Below are 19,997 nucleotides of genomic sequence, written 5' to 3'. Positions count from 1 at the left end.
TTTGTTTCTCTTAGCTCTGCAAGATTTATGACTCTTGGCACAAATGAGGAAGACTACAAAAGCTAAACTTTTCTTAGGGTGTGTTTTAGAAGGGCAGGAAAAGGCAAGGAGGCCTGTAGGAGGGAGACAAGAGCCAAGAATGTAGGTGTCTGCAGATTTGGGGCGGGGGTGGGGAGAGCCATTCCCGCTGGAGGAAAGAGACAAAAAAGAAGACCAGGACATTTCCCAAAGCAGGAGTGTTTGCAACTCTGCCTAACTGCTGAGTCGGGACTTAGGGGATGAAATAGAACGCAGAGAGTCTCTCGTTTCTACAAAGGCAGCTTGGAAAACTTGTTCTCTTAACTTGGAGTAGACAGAGCCAGCCACTACCTTGTGACCTCCTGGTTAGAATGCTTGGCTTTTGCCTTCTCCCATCTGGACGCACCAGAGGAGATGGGACTGGGAGAACAAAGGTGAGAGATGGTTCCAGCTATTGTCCCCCTCCGGGAGAGGGTGGCTGTGTCTGGCAAAGCTCCCCTCACACCATATTGCTCCCCACTTACAAGCTCTGTTTTGGGCTGAGAAAGGGTCCTATTCTCCCAGGGCCTCCTCCAGCTCCTACCTCTTCCGGCCCTGCTAAGTCAGTTTTCATGGGCTGGAGCAGCCAGTTTTGGGGGGCCTTGCTGAACGGGGTGGATGGGACCCATGGCCTCCCTGCCCTCCAGCAACAGGAGCCACATGCAGAACCTCCCACTGTGATGCCCCAAGGACCCTACTACCACCTGCCTAGAGAGCTGGTGGCTGAAGGAAGGGGGGGGGTGTGCATGAGGATGAAGGGTGGGGGCCATTTTTCTGTTTATCAGTAGTACCAAGAAAAGAAAATGCTCAAGCCAGAGCCGATGCTGCGGCTCAAGCCAGGACCCTCAAAGAGAGCCATTAGGGCTGCCTGTGTACGTGGCTGCACAGAGCCTGTCCTGAGATTTCTAGACCCTGGTTAGGGGCCTACAGTGTTGGTACCTATGTAGCTTTGGGCCTGGTGGGTTGGGGACTCAGCCCAGGGAGGCTTCCAGAGGCTTAAGGGAACCAGCACCTTTGGGTCTTTTCTCTGACTCCCCCAAATTAAAAGTCGAAAATGGACCTCAGACCCTCCAGCTCTCCTAGCTGTTGCTACCACTGGCTAGAGAAGGTCATTGCAAAATTGAAAGAAGAGGAGAGCCTGGTGGCTATGGGGCTGCACAGCTTTGCCTCAAGGAATAAAAGAGAGCCTAGAGGGCACCCAGCCCAAGGCGGGCCTGTGAGACTGGGGCTGCGATGCTTTCCCCAGACAGTAGCCCTCCCAGAGCCTCCTCAACTCATTGTGGTCCCTTCTGGTGGCACAAGGAGCTGGGGCACGGTGGGATGGGGGCGAGAAAGAGGACTGGGGCTGGAGAAAGCTAACCTGGAGAAAACTTTCAGAAGACACGCACCCCCCAAATGCGGTAAGAGATGGAGTGGGGGCTTCTTATTAAACCTGGAGAACAAAGTCCATTTGAAATGCTTGGGAGGCAATTAGATCCCAGTTTGGTTTCTTTCTTGCCTTTTTCCTTCCTTTCTTGGAGATTTCTGGCGGGCCGGTTGCCCCTGATCTGATCGGGGCTGGGAGATGGGAGGCTGATGGTAAAGAGGCAGCCTGGCCGGCACCCATTCCGCTGGGTGGGCAAAGGCAGGGCAGTGAGGAGCTGGGCCAGGGGACTCGGAGTAGGAGACATCAGAGGGGTGTGAGGGAAGACCGGAGTCTAGAAAAAGACAGGGAGAGGAGTTTCTCACTCCTGACAACACAGTGGTGATTTAGGGGCAGACCAGAGAGAGGAGTGACCAGTTTCTTCCTGGACCCAAGAAGGGAAACTTGGGCAACTTACCGTGTGCGTGTGTGAGAGAGAAATTGAAAAGGAAAACTCGAGAAAAGATGAGGACAGATTTTATGATAATCTAACAAAGGCAGAAATTAATAATAAAGGTAAATATTAGAAAGAAGAGCCCCCTTCATGGGCATAGTTTCCTCTTCCACTCCCTACATCACTCCCCTCCTCCATTCCTAATCCCTACTCAATATCAGGGGACAAGGAGCACTTTAAACCTCTTTAAGCCATTCCTGGCGCCCACCCTCCCAGGCCTTAGAGGGATCATGTCTCTTTCTCTCCCCCCTCCCAATAAAACCCATTAAAGAGCAAACGAAAATTCTCCTCTCAATAAGGACAAAATGGCTGGCTCCTTTAAAATCGATTTCTGGTTTCAGCTTTGGGGTGACCAAGGATCTGGCCCCCAGCTCAACCAACCCCCGGCTCACTGAGAAGCGGGGGACCTGGGAGCCGGGGAGCCAAGCGATTTGAGATCTGTTTCTTTCTGGTCCTGTCTGGGCTCCGGGTCCCACACTCTTCCAGCTTCACTGTCCCAACTTTGTGGCCGCTGCGGACTCGTGTGAAGTTCACACACACACACACACACACACACACACACACACACACCCGAATGTCCATCTCTTCTTGAATATTAATAAAGATTTCAAAGCTGGCGGTTGTAAAATTAAATTGCTAATGAAGATGGCTCTTGGTTTGTGGATTCCCAACCCCCACCTCTCTAAGATGCCCTTGCGGGAGGAAACAAAGGGGAAACGGGGCAGGAGAAGATTCGGTGCCTCCGCGGAGGCCAGTGTAGACCCGGCTCAGCGGAAGCCGGGATTGAAAGAAGACGGAGTAAGGTCGGAGAAGAAAAAGGCAAGCTCTGTTCTCTCTGCCCCGAAAGTGTAGGGGCGCGAGGCGGAAGCAGGAAAAAAAGGGGGGGGGCAGCCACGTGGGTTCGCAAAGTGTCCCGGTGACCACGGAGGCCGCCTGAATGCGCTGACCATACGGAGCCGATGGAGGTGCCGCGGGGCCGAGGCTGGAGTCCGGGGCAGGCGGGCGCCCTGGGGGCTCAAGAACCCGTTCTGAATCCGGGGTCCCCGCCGCATCTGGAAGCTCAGTCCCGGCCTGGCAACCCCCCACGCTGGCGGGTGTCGAGACAAAGGTGGGCAGCCCGGAGAAGGCAAGAGGGAGAAGGGCGAATCTTGGACAGCTTGGGGAGGAGGTGGGCTGCTGGGGAAGGGAGGGAGAGGCAGGCAAGAGAGGACAGGGGCCCAGCCTGCTGCCAGCGACTGCGCAGGTCTCTCCTGACAGATTGGATGTCTCTCTCCCTGTGACCTCTGTTTAGCAGACAATAACTCACCGGATTAATGACCAATCAGCGGAAGGCCTTCCCAATTGCCTCCAAATATAAACCCCCCGAGTCAGAATAGGATAGGGCCAGAGTCTGGACCTGCCAGCCCTTTGAGTCCCCGCCCCCCACCTCTCAAAACAGAGCTTCTGATTTCCAGAACCCCAAAGAGTTCTGCCCATCTCTTCTCACTCCTCCATCAGAACTCATGTACCTGGCCACACTTCCCAAGGCAGTCTGGAAACCTCTGGTCCCCTGCTGGCCTCCCATATCCCTGACCCTATAAGAAATCTCCCTCTCACAACTATGCAACTTCTGAGAAGCCCTCTCCTCTTTTGAATATTATCTACTTTCAGTTGGGAAAAGAGATGAAGACAAGAGCAAGAATAAGGCAGGGGGTGGAGCGCCTGGGTGGCTCAGTCAGTTGAGCATCCGACTGAGCGTCTGACTTCAGCTCAGGTCATGATCTCACAGTCCAGTCCGTGAGTTCGAGCCCCGCGTGTCAGGCTCTGTGCTGACAGCTCAGGGCCTGGAGCCTGCTTCAGATTCTGTGTCTCCCTCTCTCTCTGCCCCTCCCCCGCTCATGCTCTGTCTCTCTCTGTCTCAAAAATAAATAAAAACATTTTAAAAATTAAAAAAAAAAAAAGAATAGGGCAGGGGCTCATCCACCTCATAAGCCTCCTGTCTTGGCTGCCCCGGAGAGAAGACCTGATACAGTGCTGTGGCACCCTGTGTGTGTCTCCCAAAAAGAGAGGGCTCAAAGGCCCTGGGGTCAGAGTGAGGCTGGGGGACAGACAGTGGCCTACCATTACAGAATCTAAATTCTGAAACCATAATTCAGTCTTTGGGCTGGAGTAGGAAGAATTTCAAAAGCTGAAATTTGAACAGCTCCAGCCTCAGCCCGGTGCCTGTCAAGGAAAATGCCTTGCTCTGTGAGGGGAACCCTCCTCTTCCTTAGCCCCTCACCCCCAAATGCCAATCCCAGTCCAACCCAGCTAGCCAGCCCCTCTCCACTGCCTTCTGTTTCTATTGCTCTCAGCCTGGGCTTCTCTGCTGAGAATAAAGACACCTTCAAGAGGAAGAATGGTCCAGATTCTAATAGATTTCCTAGAGCCAGAGTAACTATCCACTGCTCTGGGTGAATACAAACTCCCTGTATATTGCAAATAAGCGTGTGCAGTAACTTCTATACCCAGATGCTCTCAGGACCCCAAGCACTAGAGAGTTACCCAAGGTTACACCTAGGGAGAACTCAGACACTGTCCTGTCCTACCCCTGCTACTGTTACAGACAGGGACACTGAGGCTCAGAGCCAGGAAGTGGTTTGTCTAAAAATTTGGCATAGGCGTAGCAGTTGGGAGGCTAGGCTTCTAGGCATTCCAGATTGGCTATGTGCTCTGAAGCAGTGAACTCCTGGGGCCTCAGTGTCCCCTCTATAAAGTTAGAGAACATGTGTGGAGGGGAGGGATTGGGTTTAAATGATCTCTAAGGTCCTTTTTTGGACTGACAGCTTGTGGTTCTCTGTGCGCTAACGTGAAAGCGAATGACCATTATTGCGCAGTAGTAAACTGAGTTCAGACAATAATGGGCACCATCTCTGGCAAAAGCAGAATATTTCTTCTTGGGATTTAAATGGGACACCCCCACTGCCCAGCCCCCACCCCACTCCTGGTTGTCCTTGCCCCCACAGAGGCTCATGCACGGTTTTAACCGCTTTTCTGTGTGTGTGTGTTGTGCGTGGAGGGGGGGGGTGGTTGTCTACCTTCATCACCAAATCAAAAGTGCTATTTTTGGACAGCAACCTGAGCAGTAAATAATTAATTTGTATAATTAGAAGGGGAAGGCTTTGACCTGGCAATTTTTAACCAGGAGTCAATGCACCCATTGTACCAGCCTGGCTTTCTCACCCGACCCCCAACTCTGCCCACACAACTACCAGCCTCCCCAAATGCCCCCCCTGCCCCCACCATTTGGAGACCAGCATTCCCAAGATGACCGGCAGGGTTCAGAGTCAGATTCTGCTCCCTCCCCAAGAAAGTTCCATTCTTTGCCTCGCTCCCTCACAGAAACAGGCCCTCTGGCAGCACCCCCCCCAGCTTGCTTTCCCGACCCCCTAATGCCCCTAACCCCCTAACACGGGTTCCAGGTCCAGGCTCTCTGCTCTTGGGACACATGAAATCCACCTCCCCAGCTCGAGATGCCCCAACAATGCAGCGGAGTTTGCATTTCAAGAAACTCCCATTAATATCAATTTACTTCACTGAAACCTCGGGTTCTTCATCAAGTTGATGATTTATGATAAAATCAATTAAATTACGGCCACTTAGGGCCCAGCCGCTTCCTCTCAGATTTCATTGGTGCGGGGCCCAAGTGTCTGGTGGAAAAATGCAAGTTTAGCTGGAGGCGAGGAAAGATAATTCTGCGGCTGAGAAAATTTAATGCAAAACAATTTCCAGGCAAAGCCAGGCTTCTAGAAAGAAATGCAAGAGCCACCAGTTGGCCTGAGGACATAACTATCTGGGGTCAAAATATTTCTCTCCCCACCCCCCAGCATCCTGCATGGCTCCCTTCCTCTGTTCCACTTTGTGCTCACTTGTCCCTTCCCAAGCAGAGGCTTCGGGAGAATTGGAGAAGTAATGGTGAACTCAAGCCTGCCAAGGCCCAGTGTCCCAGCACCGATCTCGGCTACCACCCCAGGCCTTTTTCTTCTCTCCCGCTCCCCTCCCCCCCCTCCACGCAGCCATGCTCACTAATTCCTTAGTCTCCCATAGCAAAGTTAAAGGTTCAAAGGGAAGATCAGGCAGCGTGGGCAGATGGCACAGAGGGGCCAGGGACCAGGCCAAGTGGACTGTGCTGCATGTGGCTGTGGGAGGAAAGAAAGCACGGGGCAGGGGGCAGGGGTGGGGGGAGCACGGTGAGAGGACGGGGCAGCAAAGCGCGGAAAGAGCTATCACATCACAGAGTACCAGGACCAGAGAACACGGAGCCTCCCTCCCAGCTCCCTGTGTGCCCACTCCCAAGGCGATGCTGTACCCCCACAGACCCCAGCCCGAGCGCACGTGTGCCCCAGTGTGCGGACGCTCTCACACAATACACAAACACACCTCCACGTGTGCACGCTTGCACACTCTCCTTCTGCATCACACAGACCCACAGCATCCTGCGCCTGCAAAGGGACGGTTCCCACCATCTCCCCACATCTGGGAAAATAAATCCCAGCCAGTGAGCCTGGCATCGTCTCCCACTACAAGGAGAGGGGCTCCTCCCGCCTCTGCTCTGTTTGGTTTTTGGTTTCCAGAGCAGTCCCGGAGTAAACATAGCTTCTCTGAAGCCATAAATCACCCCCTCTCCTACCTTCTCAGTTTAACACCCGGCCTCACCGCAACCCCTTGTAGTTTCGGCTTCAAATAACCCGCCAGGTGCTAAAAGGCTCACCAGGATGGCAGCTGGACTGTGGGAGCAGGGCCCAGCTGTCCCCCCAACTCTAGGAGATGCCCCCACATTTCCTCCACAACCCACAGCTTCCGGCTCCCCTGGAAAACCCTCCCCAGCCTCCAACACTCCCTTCCTAAACCGGAGAGCCCCCCCCCCCCACATCCCCTAATCCGGCTCCCGTCCACACACCCGCGGCGGGGCGGCGAACAGCCCCACATTCCTCCACATTGCCCTGCACACCCGGGTCCCTCTACGCCCTCAGCACCCACCCACCCGCCTCTTTAAGGTGCTCACATCTTTGTCTGCCACGATTCGGATCCAGCCTCTTTCCCGACCCAGGAGAGAGACCTAGGAGCTGGGGTTTCGGCCGCCCCACACGCACACCCTTAGCCGGACCTCCCCCCGCCCCACACTCCCCGCGCTGGGCCGCGGGGCTGCGCACCCCCACTTACCTGGGCGGACTCCCGCTAGGGCGCAGGCCGCGGGCGGCCGGGAGCAGCGGACGCGCGGGAGCCGACTGCCAGGCCCGGGTCCCTCGGCCCCGGCTGGGGCGCCCCGGCCGCAGCCGGCCGCATCGCGCTGGTGCAGACCCCGGCGGCCCCCGGAGCGGCCGGCGGCGCGGGGAGAGGCCCGGAAGCGCTCGCCCCCTCCCCGCCCCCGCCCCCGGCTTTGTTCGGCCTTCGGGGCGGCGGGGCGGCGAGGCGCGCGCGCAGGCTGCGCTCTCGGGGCGCGGCCGGGGAAGGGGGCCCCCCGGGGCCGGAGGAGCCCGGAGCGCCCCCTCGGCGAGGGCCCGCGTGGGGGCCGCGGGCGGCCGCGCGCGCCTGGCACCGAGCCCGGTCGGGGCCGCGAGAGCCGGCCGAGCTGCCAGGCGAGAGGAGCCGCGAGTGACAGGGGGCACGGCGAGGCGCGGGGAGCGCCGGGGGCGCCATGGCGGAAGGCGGGCGCACGGGCGGCTCTTCAATGTCACCAGCGAAATGGGTTCCATATGTCCGGCCCAGCGGAGAAGGGAGGGGAAGGCAGAGAGTTCTGGGCAGGACGGGACGGGAGGATGGGGGTGGGGGTGCGCAGTGGGGAGAGAGAGCGGTGGCGAGGGGGTGAAGGGACTGGTGCGAGAGAGAGGCGCGAGAGGCTTTGCATTTTCCAGGTTCCCTGGAGTTTTCTAAAGCTGCTTAGGCTGGTAGGAGCTTGCTTCCCCTTTTTCCTTTTCTTTCCTGAAAGATGGGGGAGGGAGGAGATCAGTGAGGGCAGCGTCCGTCGGTTCAGGCTGGGGGTTCCAGGGAGGAGATGTGGATTGGAGGTGAAAGGGAGAGTTCTTGGGCGGCTGGCAGATCAACTTCTTCTCCGCGTCCCTACAGGGGGAAAGGAGGGACCAAACCCGCCAGGGGGAAGAGAGGCCAAGGAAGGGTTCCAGGGCCCAGGTGTGAGAGCCTGACCCAAATCCACCGCCCGCCACCCCCCACCCCCCCACCCCGGCCGTGGAATTCTGTTTTGGGAGATTCCAGCCATTAAGTTACTGGCAGGAGCCGTGGAAAAGTGCTAAGGTAGTCTCGGCCATTCCCTGACACTTCAGTTCCTGCCCCAGCTGCCTCAGACCTGATTTAGCACCCCCAAGGGCCTACTCGAGAGGCAGTTGCTTCTGGGACGGCCCCAGCTTTGGGCAGCTGCCTGTAAAGAAAGCACCGAGTCTGGAGGAGCTTCCAGACCCCTGCAGCCCTCCCCTCTCCCTGTGGCTGCCCTCCCCAAAGGGTTGGGCTCTTTCTCCATGTCTCTCTCTCTCCGCACCCTTTCTAATAACCATCTCTCCCGTCTCTCCCTTTCTCACGGCCTCTTTGTCTTCTCATACTCTGCCTCTCTATCTTCAGGGAGTTTGAACTGAGTCCCAGGAAAGACTTCGTAGCTCCAGAAATTCACTTCTGGGCTCGCTTCCTAGGCTGCCCCTCTCCTTGGGGCCAACGTGGCCCTTGGCCTGAGGGCCCTTTCATCTGTAGGGGTAACACATCCTTCCATCACAGAGACATTCTCTTTGACAGAGAAGGGGGCAAAGTGAGTGGCTCCCTTCCCAGTTCCCTCCTTGTCACTTAACTCTGTGTGTGTGTGTGTGTGTGTGTGTGTGTGTGTGTGTGTGTGTGTACCCATGCAAGTTGTGGAGCTCCTTATTCCAGGACAGCCTCTCTGCCCCTCTGACTGGCCTTTGTCTCTCCCTGTCCTCCCCTCCTTGGGCTCTGCCTCAACTTCCCCCCCTCAGAAAGGGATCTTACTGCTTCTTCTCTCTCTGGGGCCCTCTCTTTTCCTTTCATCCTCTCTCTTCTCATCTTTTTATTCAGTTCCTCTGATGGCTAAAACATTGGCAAGCCCAGCTTCTTACAGGCAGGGGGGTACACACTATAATTACTAGAGAAAGTGGACACCAGCAGAGTTGGGAAAGAAGATGGAAACAGCCAGCAGCTTTCCGAAAGCCCCTGCCACCAAATACGTTCTACTCCATCCCCTGAACAGCACAAAAGCAAATGGGGTGGTGTGTGTGTGTGTGTGTGTGCGCGCGCGCGCGCGCACGTGCACGCACACACACAGAACTGATAAGAGGCAGGATGCTTTGTGGCTAAATAAACCAAGGGTGTGTGTGTGTGTGTATTTAAACAACAACAAAGTCATCGCAAACTTACGGATTTGGGGGTAGGCCTATATGCCTGGGCATCAGGCCTCACATGGAGAGATTCAACAAGGAGCCAGCAACTAAAAGATAACATAATGGTGGAGAGGGATGATCTCCCCGCTTTTGTCTCCTGGGGGAAGACTCTTGAGTGTGAGTTGGGGAATGGGAAGGGGCGGGGGGGGGTATCCCCAGGGCCAGAAGAGACAAAGACCTGAAGGGGGGCGCTGAGAGAGTGGAGAAGATAAGAGGGGGATCAGACATCCACGTCAAAGGCAAAAGCAGCAGAGGGAAGAGGGACAGAGAAGGAAGGATGGTTGGTAACCCAGGGTAGAAGCCTGTAGGACTGGCTCCCAGCTCACCTACCACCCCCCACCGCCCAAGCTGTGACCTGTCCCAAGGAGCAAACCCTTCAGCCTTCCCCTTTTATTCCCCATCCTCCAAAACAGGCTGAATTCAGAAGCTAATAAAACACAATTCTACCCTCTTCCTTCTTCCTCATGTCCCTCCTCCTCCTCTCCAAGGAAGAGGTAATCCTTCTCCCTTCTCAGGGATTCCGAGACTTTGGCCTAAATTCTGGAACACTGATCTGGGGGCGAACTCACCCTCTCCACATTTACACCCGCCTTGCAACTTCCCAGGTGAAGGAGAAAGACATACTCCCCTCTCACACCGAGAGCGAGCATGTATGTGTGGGATTCTCCAACACTGAAAGAGAGAGGGCCTGAAGGGTCAGAGCCTCTGTCCCTCAAGTCTGCCTCCCCCCAGCCCTTCCCTCCTCCCCCACAATCTCCAGTCCTGTCAACAGCTACCCCTGAATCCAGATTCTCCCCAGCTCCTTTTATCCAGACCAGATAACACCCCCACCCATCCCAGCCTAGGGTCTTGATCTCTTTTACCCTAAACCCTTTTCAACCCAGACTCCCACCACGCACCCACAAATCTGTCTATTAACAAGGATGGGGCTCCGTGCCACTTGAAGCAGAGCATGGGAGCGAGTTCCTGGATGCCCCAAGACTGGGGCCTAAGCCGACACTCCACGAGGTTGATGCCATGAATAATTAACACCTGGGCGCGGCGTCACTCTAATTTTTTTGCTCGAAGGTTTACACTAGCAGGCAGAGTTAAATATCACAGATAATCGTGGCTATAAAGTCACTTGGCCAGGCTCCAGCCAGAAAAGGAAAAGCCAGCAGCCCCGATCGGACTTGGCAAAGGTTCTGGCCCTCTGCTCCTCACCCATCACAACTTTGGGGCGCAGTGTAGAACATCCCCAGAAGCTATTTCTGGCTTTGCTCTGGACCCATCGGGCTCTTCCCTAACGGGAAGGGACTGACCACCCCCCCCCCACATAAAACCCGAGGGGAAAGTTACCAGCTCTCCTCCTCCCAATATGCACCCCATTTGCTCCCTCTTTGGATGGGGGCTTAGGGAGGGGAACACACCCCGTGTTCTGGAACACTCACCAACTTTCTGGGACCACCTGATTCCCGGAACATTCCTTTTCTAGAAAAACTTGGAGAACTTCTCTTTGCGTTAGCCCCAAACGCACATAGTCCCTCACTGCTGAGGAAACTTTCTTTGTTTCTGGAGGTCGAAGGAAGGCTACTGGGGTGTGAATTCATTTCCTTGTTTTGTTAGCCAGGAGGGTAAGCAGCCAAGGCTTTCAGCTTCTCTCCCTGCCCTTCACCCTCCGACCCCCACCCCATCTCCCCCAATGTGGGTAGCTCCTTCTTCACCCTCCACACCGTGCCACACACATCAACCCTATACATGATGCTTCAGTACCATAACCGAAGCCTTCTAGCCCCTTCCAATTGCAGAGGGCTTCAATTTGCTCCCCATCGATTACAAAAACCTTTGCCTTCAACTCCAGTAATTTCTTCCTCCACCTGCACTTCTCTTGCCCCCAGGCTCCTTCTGCCTTCAGAGTTGGGTCCTTTACCCTGGGCTGCAGACAGAGCAGCCAAACTCCTGGAGGGGAACCACTGAAAAATGAGGCTCTGTCTGCTGCTTCAGGAATGCTGGCTCTATCAGGCTTGCAAATATAATTTTTATATTAGGTCGTGGTCTTTGACTGGGTTTATATGCCAATGAGGCATTTCTGGTTTACCAAATTTATACAAATCTTGCCTTAATTGATAATCACAGATGCTGTAATTTAAGACCTCCAGCTATAGAGCTTTCATATTAACTGCTGATATATTACTGTAAATCGTCTGAAATAACCAACTCCTGGGAGCAGAGCAGAGAGGGAGGAGTAGCTCCGAGAGCCAGTCTCTCCCGGCCGCAGAAATGGCCCAGCTTCCACATCATTTTCCGTGAGAAATGATTTATCGAAGACATGGCCATAAACAACACAACTCGCTCACAAACACACACAGACGCGCGCGCACACGCGCTCACACACACACACACACACACACACACACACACACACAATGGCTGGCATGCCGGCCGAGAAGCTGACATCCATATTGCTATAAATCAAGAAAAAGGTTGGAGGAGAGAGAGAGGGAGAGAGAGAGAGAGAGAGAGAGAGACAGAGAGAGACAGAGAGAGAGAAGAGGAATATTCCTAAATTCTCTATGCAATGCCTCAATGGGTATAAACACACAGAGCACCGTGTGAAGAGAAATGGCAGGAAATGAAGATGGCTATTTGTCACATTTTACGACAATAACATTAATAACAAACAATAAATTTACATGGACATATAAGACGCGGTAGGTAGTGAGAAATCCCTTCTACTTACAATACCCCAGCCCGCGGTGTGGCTCCGGCTGCGGGGCTGTTTTATTGCTGCCTCCCTCTCTTTTTCTCTCTCTCTCCCTCTCTCTCCCCCTCTCTCTTTTTTTTTTCTCGGGGTACAGGCTTGTTTTTCAAAGGACAGTTGAATTGCACGTCAGAAACAGGGAGACCGAGCCTGCGATTTTCCTGACGAATACATATCTATTCTGCAACCTCGGCATTAATTATTTAATGAATCACGTGACCAGGAGGGGGAAGGGGGTCTTTCGATTTCAGACTCAAAGGACCACTATGACCTTCCCCTTCAGGAGGAGAAATTTTCCTGCAAAATAGGTTCCCCCCAACCCACCAATGGAAGAGTAGCAAGTTCTTGTCTCCCACATTCACATCTATACCTACTCTACCTACGGCTCCCTAACCTCCCCCCACACACCCCCCCCCGCCCAGACACACACTTACCTACAGCCCACCTCTCCTCTCTCCCTTCTCCTCCTGCTTCTGCTTAGTTCGTGGAGGTGCAGAAATAGTCTGCAGGGGCGTCTGGGGGGTGGGGGTGGGGTGGGCGCAGAGCCCTGCTCCAAGCCTCTGGATTTCTCAGCTTCCAGCTCTTCTCTCTGCGTCCTTTAAGATTAGGATTCCCCCCAACTCCATTCTCTCCCTCACTCCTAGGATATTTATTTTAGTGGGACCCACTCCCCCTCTCCTAAAAAAGCAACAAAATTTCTAAAGGGACCAGCTTCAAAAGAAGCACTCCCCACAAGTCCGCGGTACATAGGCATGAAGAATGGGGCTTCTGGCTTTAATGCTCTTTCTGATCTTTGGTGGTACATTTTGAAGGGGCAGAGAGGGGACAGGATGAAGAGATGACTCTGGAGCTCCCAGAGCTGAGAATACCCGCAAGGGGGACTTCCCCCCCCCCTTGTGTTACTACCACCATGAGGAATCAAATTCTACTGACCAACTGAGAATATGTTCTAGACACAAAGACTCAGACTAGGGTTTCTACACAAAAGAAGTGGGCACTCAGGCTCTGTCTACCTATGTCACACACCATCTCGGTGACCCCCTCCGCCCCTGACACACCAGGGAAGACGGCTTAAGATTTGAACTAGAGGGGAAGGAAAGGGAAGAAAGACGAGGCTTTGAAGTCAGTCTGGCAGCCCCAGGGTCCCTATTCCCCAGGTGTCAGTACCCTGAGCTCCCAATCAGCAGACAATGGAGACCGATCAATGGGCAAAGAGGAGGGGGGTCGCATATTAAAGGGTTAAACACAGGGATGATAGGGGAAATCCATTCCCTAGGCCTGGAGGGGGAAGCGGACACACAGTCCTTCATCTCGGATGTAAACAAAACAAAAACAAAAACAAAAACCCAAATCCCCCAAACCTTCACTTACAGCTTGGCCCCAGAATGAGCAGACCAGTAGCAACCAGAATCGGAGTCCTGGGCCATCGCGTGGGGTGGGGGCGCAAAGGGGAGCAGAAAAGACATTCCTGCAGGAGCCCCTGTCCGCACATTCCCAGTCTTATCTTCGGCAGCAACTGGGGCAGCCTGGCCTCCGCCGCGCCGGCTGGAGCAGACACGAGAGAGAATCAATGCGGCTTAGGGTAGGGGAGCAGGGACCGCGGGGCCGCCACTGGTTTGTTTGGAGAGGTCTGACCCAAAAACAACTCAAGGGGGAAGAGGCTGAGGACCCAGATGCCTTAACCACCCGCAAAGAAACAGCCACCCGGCACTCGGCACTCGCACTCGGCGGCCCCCGTAAATTCCAGCTGTGGCGGCAGCTTGGCCCCGGCCGCCTCCTCGGAATCCCGCTCCCGACGACGCACGGGTGGGGCGCCGGCGGGGCCCAGACTCTGTAGGGGGGTGGTCGGCTTTGATTGTCCCGATACAAAACACAGACTGGGATTGAATTCAGCCGGCTCCCGATCTGGGCCCTGCGCCTGGTTCCAGCCAGGGCAACTCCTTGCAAGGTCCTGGCCACAATGCATTAAAAACGGTCCCCTATAGGAAAACAGTCCACTAAAGTCTGAAAGAAAAAAAGGAGAGAGAGAGAGAAAGAGCGAGCGAGCGAGAGAGAAATTGGAAGCAATATGCAGGAGCAGGGGAAGACAGCAATCTCTGAAACCTGAGAAATTGTCCTTAAGGACAAGGAAAAGAAACCGCAAAATGACACGAAGACACGCTGGGCAGGTTCTGTTAAAATGCCCACACTCTTTTCGGATCCTGGGAATGTCCGTGTTCAAATAAACAAGCGCCTGAGCGCGCGCTGAGCGCTTTCTTGCTGCCGATAAAGCGAACGTTCATTCTGCGAGAGAGGCAAGATTGATTTACGAATCTGAACGCGCCGGTTTTATGGCTGATCACAAATCCGTCAGCGCTCAGCTCACGCTGGGAAACTTCCCAACTCCGTTTTCCAAGCAGACTCCCCTCCCCAGCCAGCCACTCTTCCCAGGGAGACCCACCACGGGCGCTGGGGTGGCCTCCCTGGGCTCTGGCAGGACTGAGGAGCCCCTCTGCCCCAGTAAGTGCAAGGAGGAGGGTGAATCCAGAGGGCCCAGGGGCCTGGAGGGAAGAGAGGCCAAAGATGAGGATGGGGTGGCCACCAGAATTGTAGAAGGTGAAGGTGAGTCTGTCTAGCTGGGGAGACTGCCCAGCCCCTGAAAAGACTGGGGTCTGGAAGTGAGGGAAAAGGGAAATCTGGAAGCTCTGGCCTATGGGGCTGAAACCCTTGAATGAACCCCAACTTTCCCTTCCATTGTTTCCCCTCTCCTTCCCTTTGATGGACCCCTCACTCTGCAGAGAGCAGCTTTGTAAAGTCCCAGGTGACTAGATCTTTGCCACCTGGGACTATAAGAAGGCCCACAATTGGTTACCTGCCCTTATGAGTAATGGGTGCACGTCTCCCATGAACCTCAAACATTTCCAATCCAGGAGCAGCCCAGCTCACCTTTCTACCCACTTCCTCTCCTGCCCCAGGCCTCCAGCCCCTGCATTTATCATGCCACTCAGGGACAAAGGAGATGATACCAACCAACGCCAGTTAGTTCTTGCCTGAGACTGAGTCCCCAAGTGACAGGAGACGATTGAGACGATTTACAAAATACAAACCAACATCCCACACACATCCCAGCAAGGTTCTGTGTCTCCTGGTTTTAAGTGAAGGAACATTTCCTCTCTTCCCAGCTGGAGTCTCAGTCTGTCCGTGTCTCTCTCTCACCCTCTGTCTCTCACCCTCTCTCTCTGTGTCTCTTTGTCTCTATCTCCTCTTAAAAAAAAAAAATTGGTTGCTGGTATGGATTTTCAGACACATCAAGTAGAAAACAGAATTGGAAAGGCTCCATGCTAGCAAATTCTCCACGCATCTCTTAAAATTCAAAGTTGCTAAAACTCTGGTTGATGTGGCAGAACTGTCCTTGGAAATGGTCAGAACAGCCTGTACTGACCCTTCTCCCAACTCTCCTGCTCCCCTGGTGGGAAGGTATCCATGGGCTGTGTGAGAAGCTGGGGTGAGACTGGGGATTAGGGGAAGGGGGCACAAGTGGTTGCAGGAATAGTCTTCTAAACAAAGGAACTTCAGAAAAATGGGTTAAGAAGCTGTGAATTTGGATATCAGACCTTGAGAGACAGTAACCTCCAAGGGACTGTTAGTGGGGGAGCCTTCCCTCTCTTTAGAACCCAGGGGCTTGTCCCCTAAGCCCTCTGAAGCCCTATGGACCTGTCATATCGTCTCCCTTTGTCTCTCTTCCCTCCGCTCCCTCCAAGCGAAACAGGAAACAAGAGATGAACTGGACATGGCAGGGGGGGGGGCGGTGGTTAGAACCCGGCCTAGGGAAGGAGTCCTACACAGAGATCCAGATCAGCACCCTACTCCCTTCCCCCAACTGCACCCCAGGGCTAAAATTTTCACTCCTTTTCTCCCCAGGGGACAGTAATAGAAAAACAATCCAGAAATTCCCAGTTAGCAAAGAAGGGGTTGGGGGCTAGAGGGAGATGACGAAGGTGGGACCACGACAACAGCTCAAAGTACCCCTCCCTGCAGAGGTAGGACTTTTCCTCCTGGGCAGGAGGCAGGAGCCAGCCCACTGTCCAGTCTCAGAGAGGTCAAGGGGCTTCCGAGGTCATTTTGTGGTTCTAATACTGAGCTAATCGCCTAGAAAACGTGGCCTCTCCATGAACTCTCTCTCCTGCCAGCCTCCTGCCTCCAAACCCTTAGTGAGCCCCAGGGTAAAAGAGCCAGCACATTCGGGCACAGCCCACTGGCTACCTCACCCTCAGAAGCAGGGCCCCAGAAGGGGGAACAGAGACCCCAAAACAAGAGAGCAAAAGGAAACCAAATTGAACACTGAGCCTCCAGGAGAAGAGGGGGGCAGAGTTGAAAAGGAAGATTCCGGCATCAACGAACGAACGTCGCCTGTAAACGGAACAGTTTCCTGCTCCAGAGTTGCAAATATTTGTCTAGAATCCCAAGCTAGACACAAAAAGAAGGAAAGGAAAAACAACAACAACAAACCGACATCTACCTATACCCTGCTCCAAGCCTGGGGCATTCCATCCAAGAACTGCATTCCATTTTTTCCAGGAGGCAGCAGTGACAACATCTCACCGGTAAACAGACATATGGGACGCAAGCCACCAGTGTAGACAAGCGAAGTCACAGAACACACGGGCCACATGTGCACATCGCCACACACGCACACATGCACACACGCTGGGCAGCCCCCCCAGGCCCGCCTGCATTTTCCGAAACCCAAAAAAGCACTTCTGAGAGCTGCCTCACAAACCACCCTCTCTGGGGTTTTTCAGGGGTCCTGACACCTCAGTCCCAAGCAGTTCAAACACTCTCCAGGTGTGAGGCCCCTCTCTCTCCCTCTGACCCGAGCATCAGTCATCATAAAAGGCAGCAAATCTGACCAAGCATCCACCATAAAAAAAAAAAAAAAAAAAAACCGCGAAGAAAGTTGAAAAAGGAAAAGAAGGAGGCGAGAGACTTTCTTCTTTCCTTTGTAAAAAGAGCTCATAAAATGATTAAAAAAAAAAAAAAAAAAAAAAAGGCAGCCCAGGCAGGGGCTTTGTTACCTTTGCGCCTCTCGCCTCCTCTGGCCTGAATTCTGCGGATCCCATTCATGACGAAGGGCTTCTTCCAAACTGAGAGAAAAAAGTTTTCAACTTTATGGTTCCAAATTTTTTCCCCCTCACAGATCCGGGAGAGCCAGCTAACACTTTTTTCCCCCAACAGCCGGTCTGCGGAGATTTGCTGTTGAATAATAACAAAGGAGAGAGGATACGTATTTAAAGAAAAGAAGTGATTAATGGTTTTCTGTATAATTCTCACATTTTTCTTAGCTCTTGTCTACACAGAATGGCTGTGAACTTTAAGCTCCATAGAAATCTTTTTTTTATTCTATTCATACCTTCCAAGGAGCAGCTTTGATTTGGTTCTATAGAGACATTCCTGGGGGGGCATATGCTTTTTAAGGACTATTTTCCCCCTCCACTAAGGGTGGTATCCCTTTGGCAGTTAAGCATCACACCGCGATTCGACCAAAACAAAGCTCGCCTCCAGGTCCTGTCAATTTTTTTTTTTTTTTAAATGAGACCTCCAGGAGCATTTCAACGGGCAGTTCCAGCGCCCTTTCCCGTGCTGTGGACATCGGCCCTGTGTGTCCCGGGCCCTACCCCGCCTCAAACTCCTGGGCGCTGCAAACCGGAGGAATACAAAAGAAATAACAGTAAAAAACGTGCTGGTGGAATCAGCTATGTTTATTTTTTGGAGGGAGATGGGACTGAAAAATGACTTTTAATTGCATATGCTCTCTCAAGCCCCAAGTTTTCTGGAGGCGGGTAGCTGTATCCTGGGCCACCACAAGACCAGAGACCCCGAGGCTGGAGCCCTCGGAACTTAAGCACATCTCTTGGGTGCTGCCCCAAAACGGCCCAAGCCCGACAGAGCTTGTGAGGGTCATCAGCACCCCCACCCCCTTCCCCCACTCCATTCTAGGGGTGACTGGGACCTCAGAGACAGAAAGCTATTTGGTCCCCGGTCGTACTTTCGATACTTTCTATGAGAAAGAAAATGAAAATTAATACAGGAGCAGGGCTTCACAAAAGAGGCCATTTGTCTTCTTGATTATCTATTTGCTTGTCAGAGTTTGAGCTATGGCACCGGCTAGCTCCTTTGTAATATAAAAATACTCTGAAAACCTGCAAACACCCAGAAACATCTGTGCAAAAAATTAGACTCATTAAAGCTTTAAACACCTCAGAGGAAAACGATACCTTCTTAGGCAGGAGGAAAGAGGCCGGCCTCGCAGAAATCCTCCCTCCGAACCTTAATAAGCAAAGAGCCGTCTGTCTAGAAAGAGACAGCTTAACCGCATTTTATTTGCTTATGACAAATAAATCACGATATGAAAGGCTTTGCCATACTTAAGCCTCTCGTGTCCTACAATGAAACATTTTCCCCCATTAGGGATTGGAGTCGGCCCTCCCAATACTTTCAATCCATTTTTGGACTGGAGGGAAAAAATTAAAAGCCCCAAACAAAACACACCCACCCCAAAAGGAAAACAAACCAGCTACCACAATTTGGAGTCCTCTGAGATAGAAATTCTCCTTGGACCCTTCGAAAAAAAAATCCTCAACCACATACAATGTGAGGCCGAATGGACTGAGATGCTTAAAATATACGCTGGGTGGCATTCGTCTGTATCTTTACATCAAGGTTTCAACAAAAACACGCCGTGCTGGTCACAAGAAACCAAACATTTATTTCTACTGTCACTCTGTACAGGACACAAAATTTTCACGCCAACGAAGGGTTCTAGACTCAGGCAGCCCCAGAACTAGGAAGGGACCTGGTTTGGAATGTCAGAGAGAGAACAGGAGACAGGACGCGCATGACATAAAATAATAATAATAATAATAATAATAATAATTAATAATAATAATAATTAATGCAAAACAATGATAAACTATGGGAGAGGTCTCTGCAATATGTCTCCCAGACCGGGAGGCCCCACCACATTTTCTGTGCTAGTCTCACATTCATTTGCAGCGGAGGAGAGAAGGCCTCGCTGCACAACTCAATTGGCCAGAGGGTTGTGCCCAGCTTCCAGAACTCAGCCGGCCCCTGACTCTGCCAGGAATGGCTTGACCTTCCAGAAGAAGGCCCTCTCGGGTCTCCGGGTCTCTTTTCTGTTGGACTCAATTTCCCTGGCTGGTCCTGCGGTGCCAAGGCCACCCCCACCTCCATGTGTCCCCTTCCTGCTGCTGCCCCCCACCCCACCCCTTGGTGGAAGGGGGTGAGCAGTCAGTGTGCCCGTGGAGGGGCACCGAGGGGGAGGAGGGTGTGTGTGTGTGTGTGTGTGTGTGTGTGTGTGTGCGTGCGCCGTGTTACCGTGGCCAAAACACTGCGCTATCTGGCAGTCACAGGGTGCTTTCGCTGGGTGTCAGGAATGGGGGACAAAGAAAGAAAATCCAGGCTGTCTTCCAGCAGCGGCAGCAGCAGAGGCGGCGGCGTCGGAGCCGGGCCTCATTTGTTAGCCGGGTGTCGAGGTAATGGTCGCCACCGAGGCCCGTCCTCTCCGCGGCAGAGTAAACAAGACAGATGGGCCTGGGCCTGGCGTGATTAAAGATGAAACGTGGATCCATCTTCGCCAAAGCTGAAAACGAGGAGTGCAGCCTCCTATTTCTCTTTCTGTCTTTTTCTTTCTTCCTTCTTCTTCTTTTTCTTCTTCTTCTTTTTTTTTTTTTTTTTTTTTTTTTTTAAGGAAGAAAGCAAGAGACTTGAACCTTGCTTCTGGGGGGCCTCGCCTGGCTCCCTATTGTCATTTCTATAAATAAAGCTTCCCCTCCCCCTCCTCTGCGTTTATTCGTGTAATAGATAAAGTAGGGGGAGGGCAGGTAGGCTTTTGCGGACCCAGGCCCCAGGGTCCCCTCCCGCATCTCCCCC

At 53.3% G+C, this 19,997-nt stretch overlaps 1 protein-coding gene across 2 annotated transcripts in view; it reads right to left on the bottom strand.

The window, feature by feature from the left end:
* HOXB3 (homeobox B3) overlaps positions 1–19,997 on the bottom strand; it is a 26,729-nt gene extending 6,732 nt beyond the window's left edge. The window contains exons 1-2 of one of the 2 annotated variants that reach the window (XM_042966302.1): positions 19,443–19,997; positions 17,123–17,300 (exon numbers count right to left, since the gene is read on the bottom strand). The gene's annotated coding sequence lies outside the window, so the exon portion shown is untranslated. Of the gene's footprint in view, positions 1–17,122; positions 17,301–19,442 lie in introns of those variants that run through there. The other variant, XM_042966303.1, reaches the window with a different exon arrangement.

This window comes from Panthera tigris, chromosome E1 (assembly GCF_018350195.1).
Source record: "Panthera tigris isolate Pti1 chromosome E1, P.tigris_Pti1_mat1.1, whole genome shotgun sequence".
Lineage (NCBI taxonomy): Eukaryota > Metazoa > Chordata > Mammalia > Carnivora > Felidae > Panthera > Panthera tigris.
The sequence above is the reverse complement of the archived record's forward strand: the minus strand, read 5'-3'. Positions and strand labels throughout refer to the sequence as shown.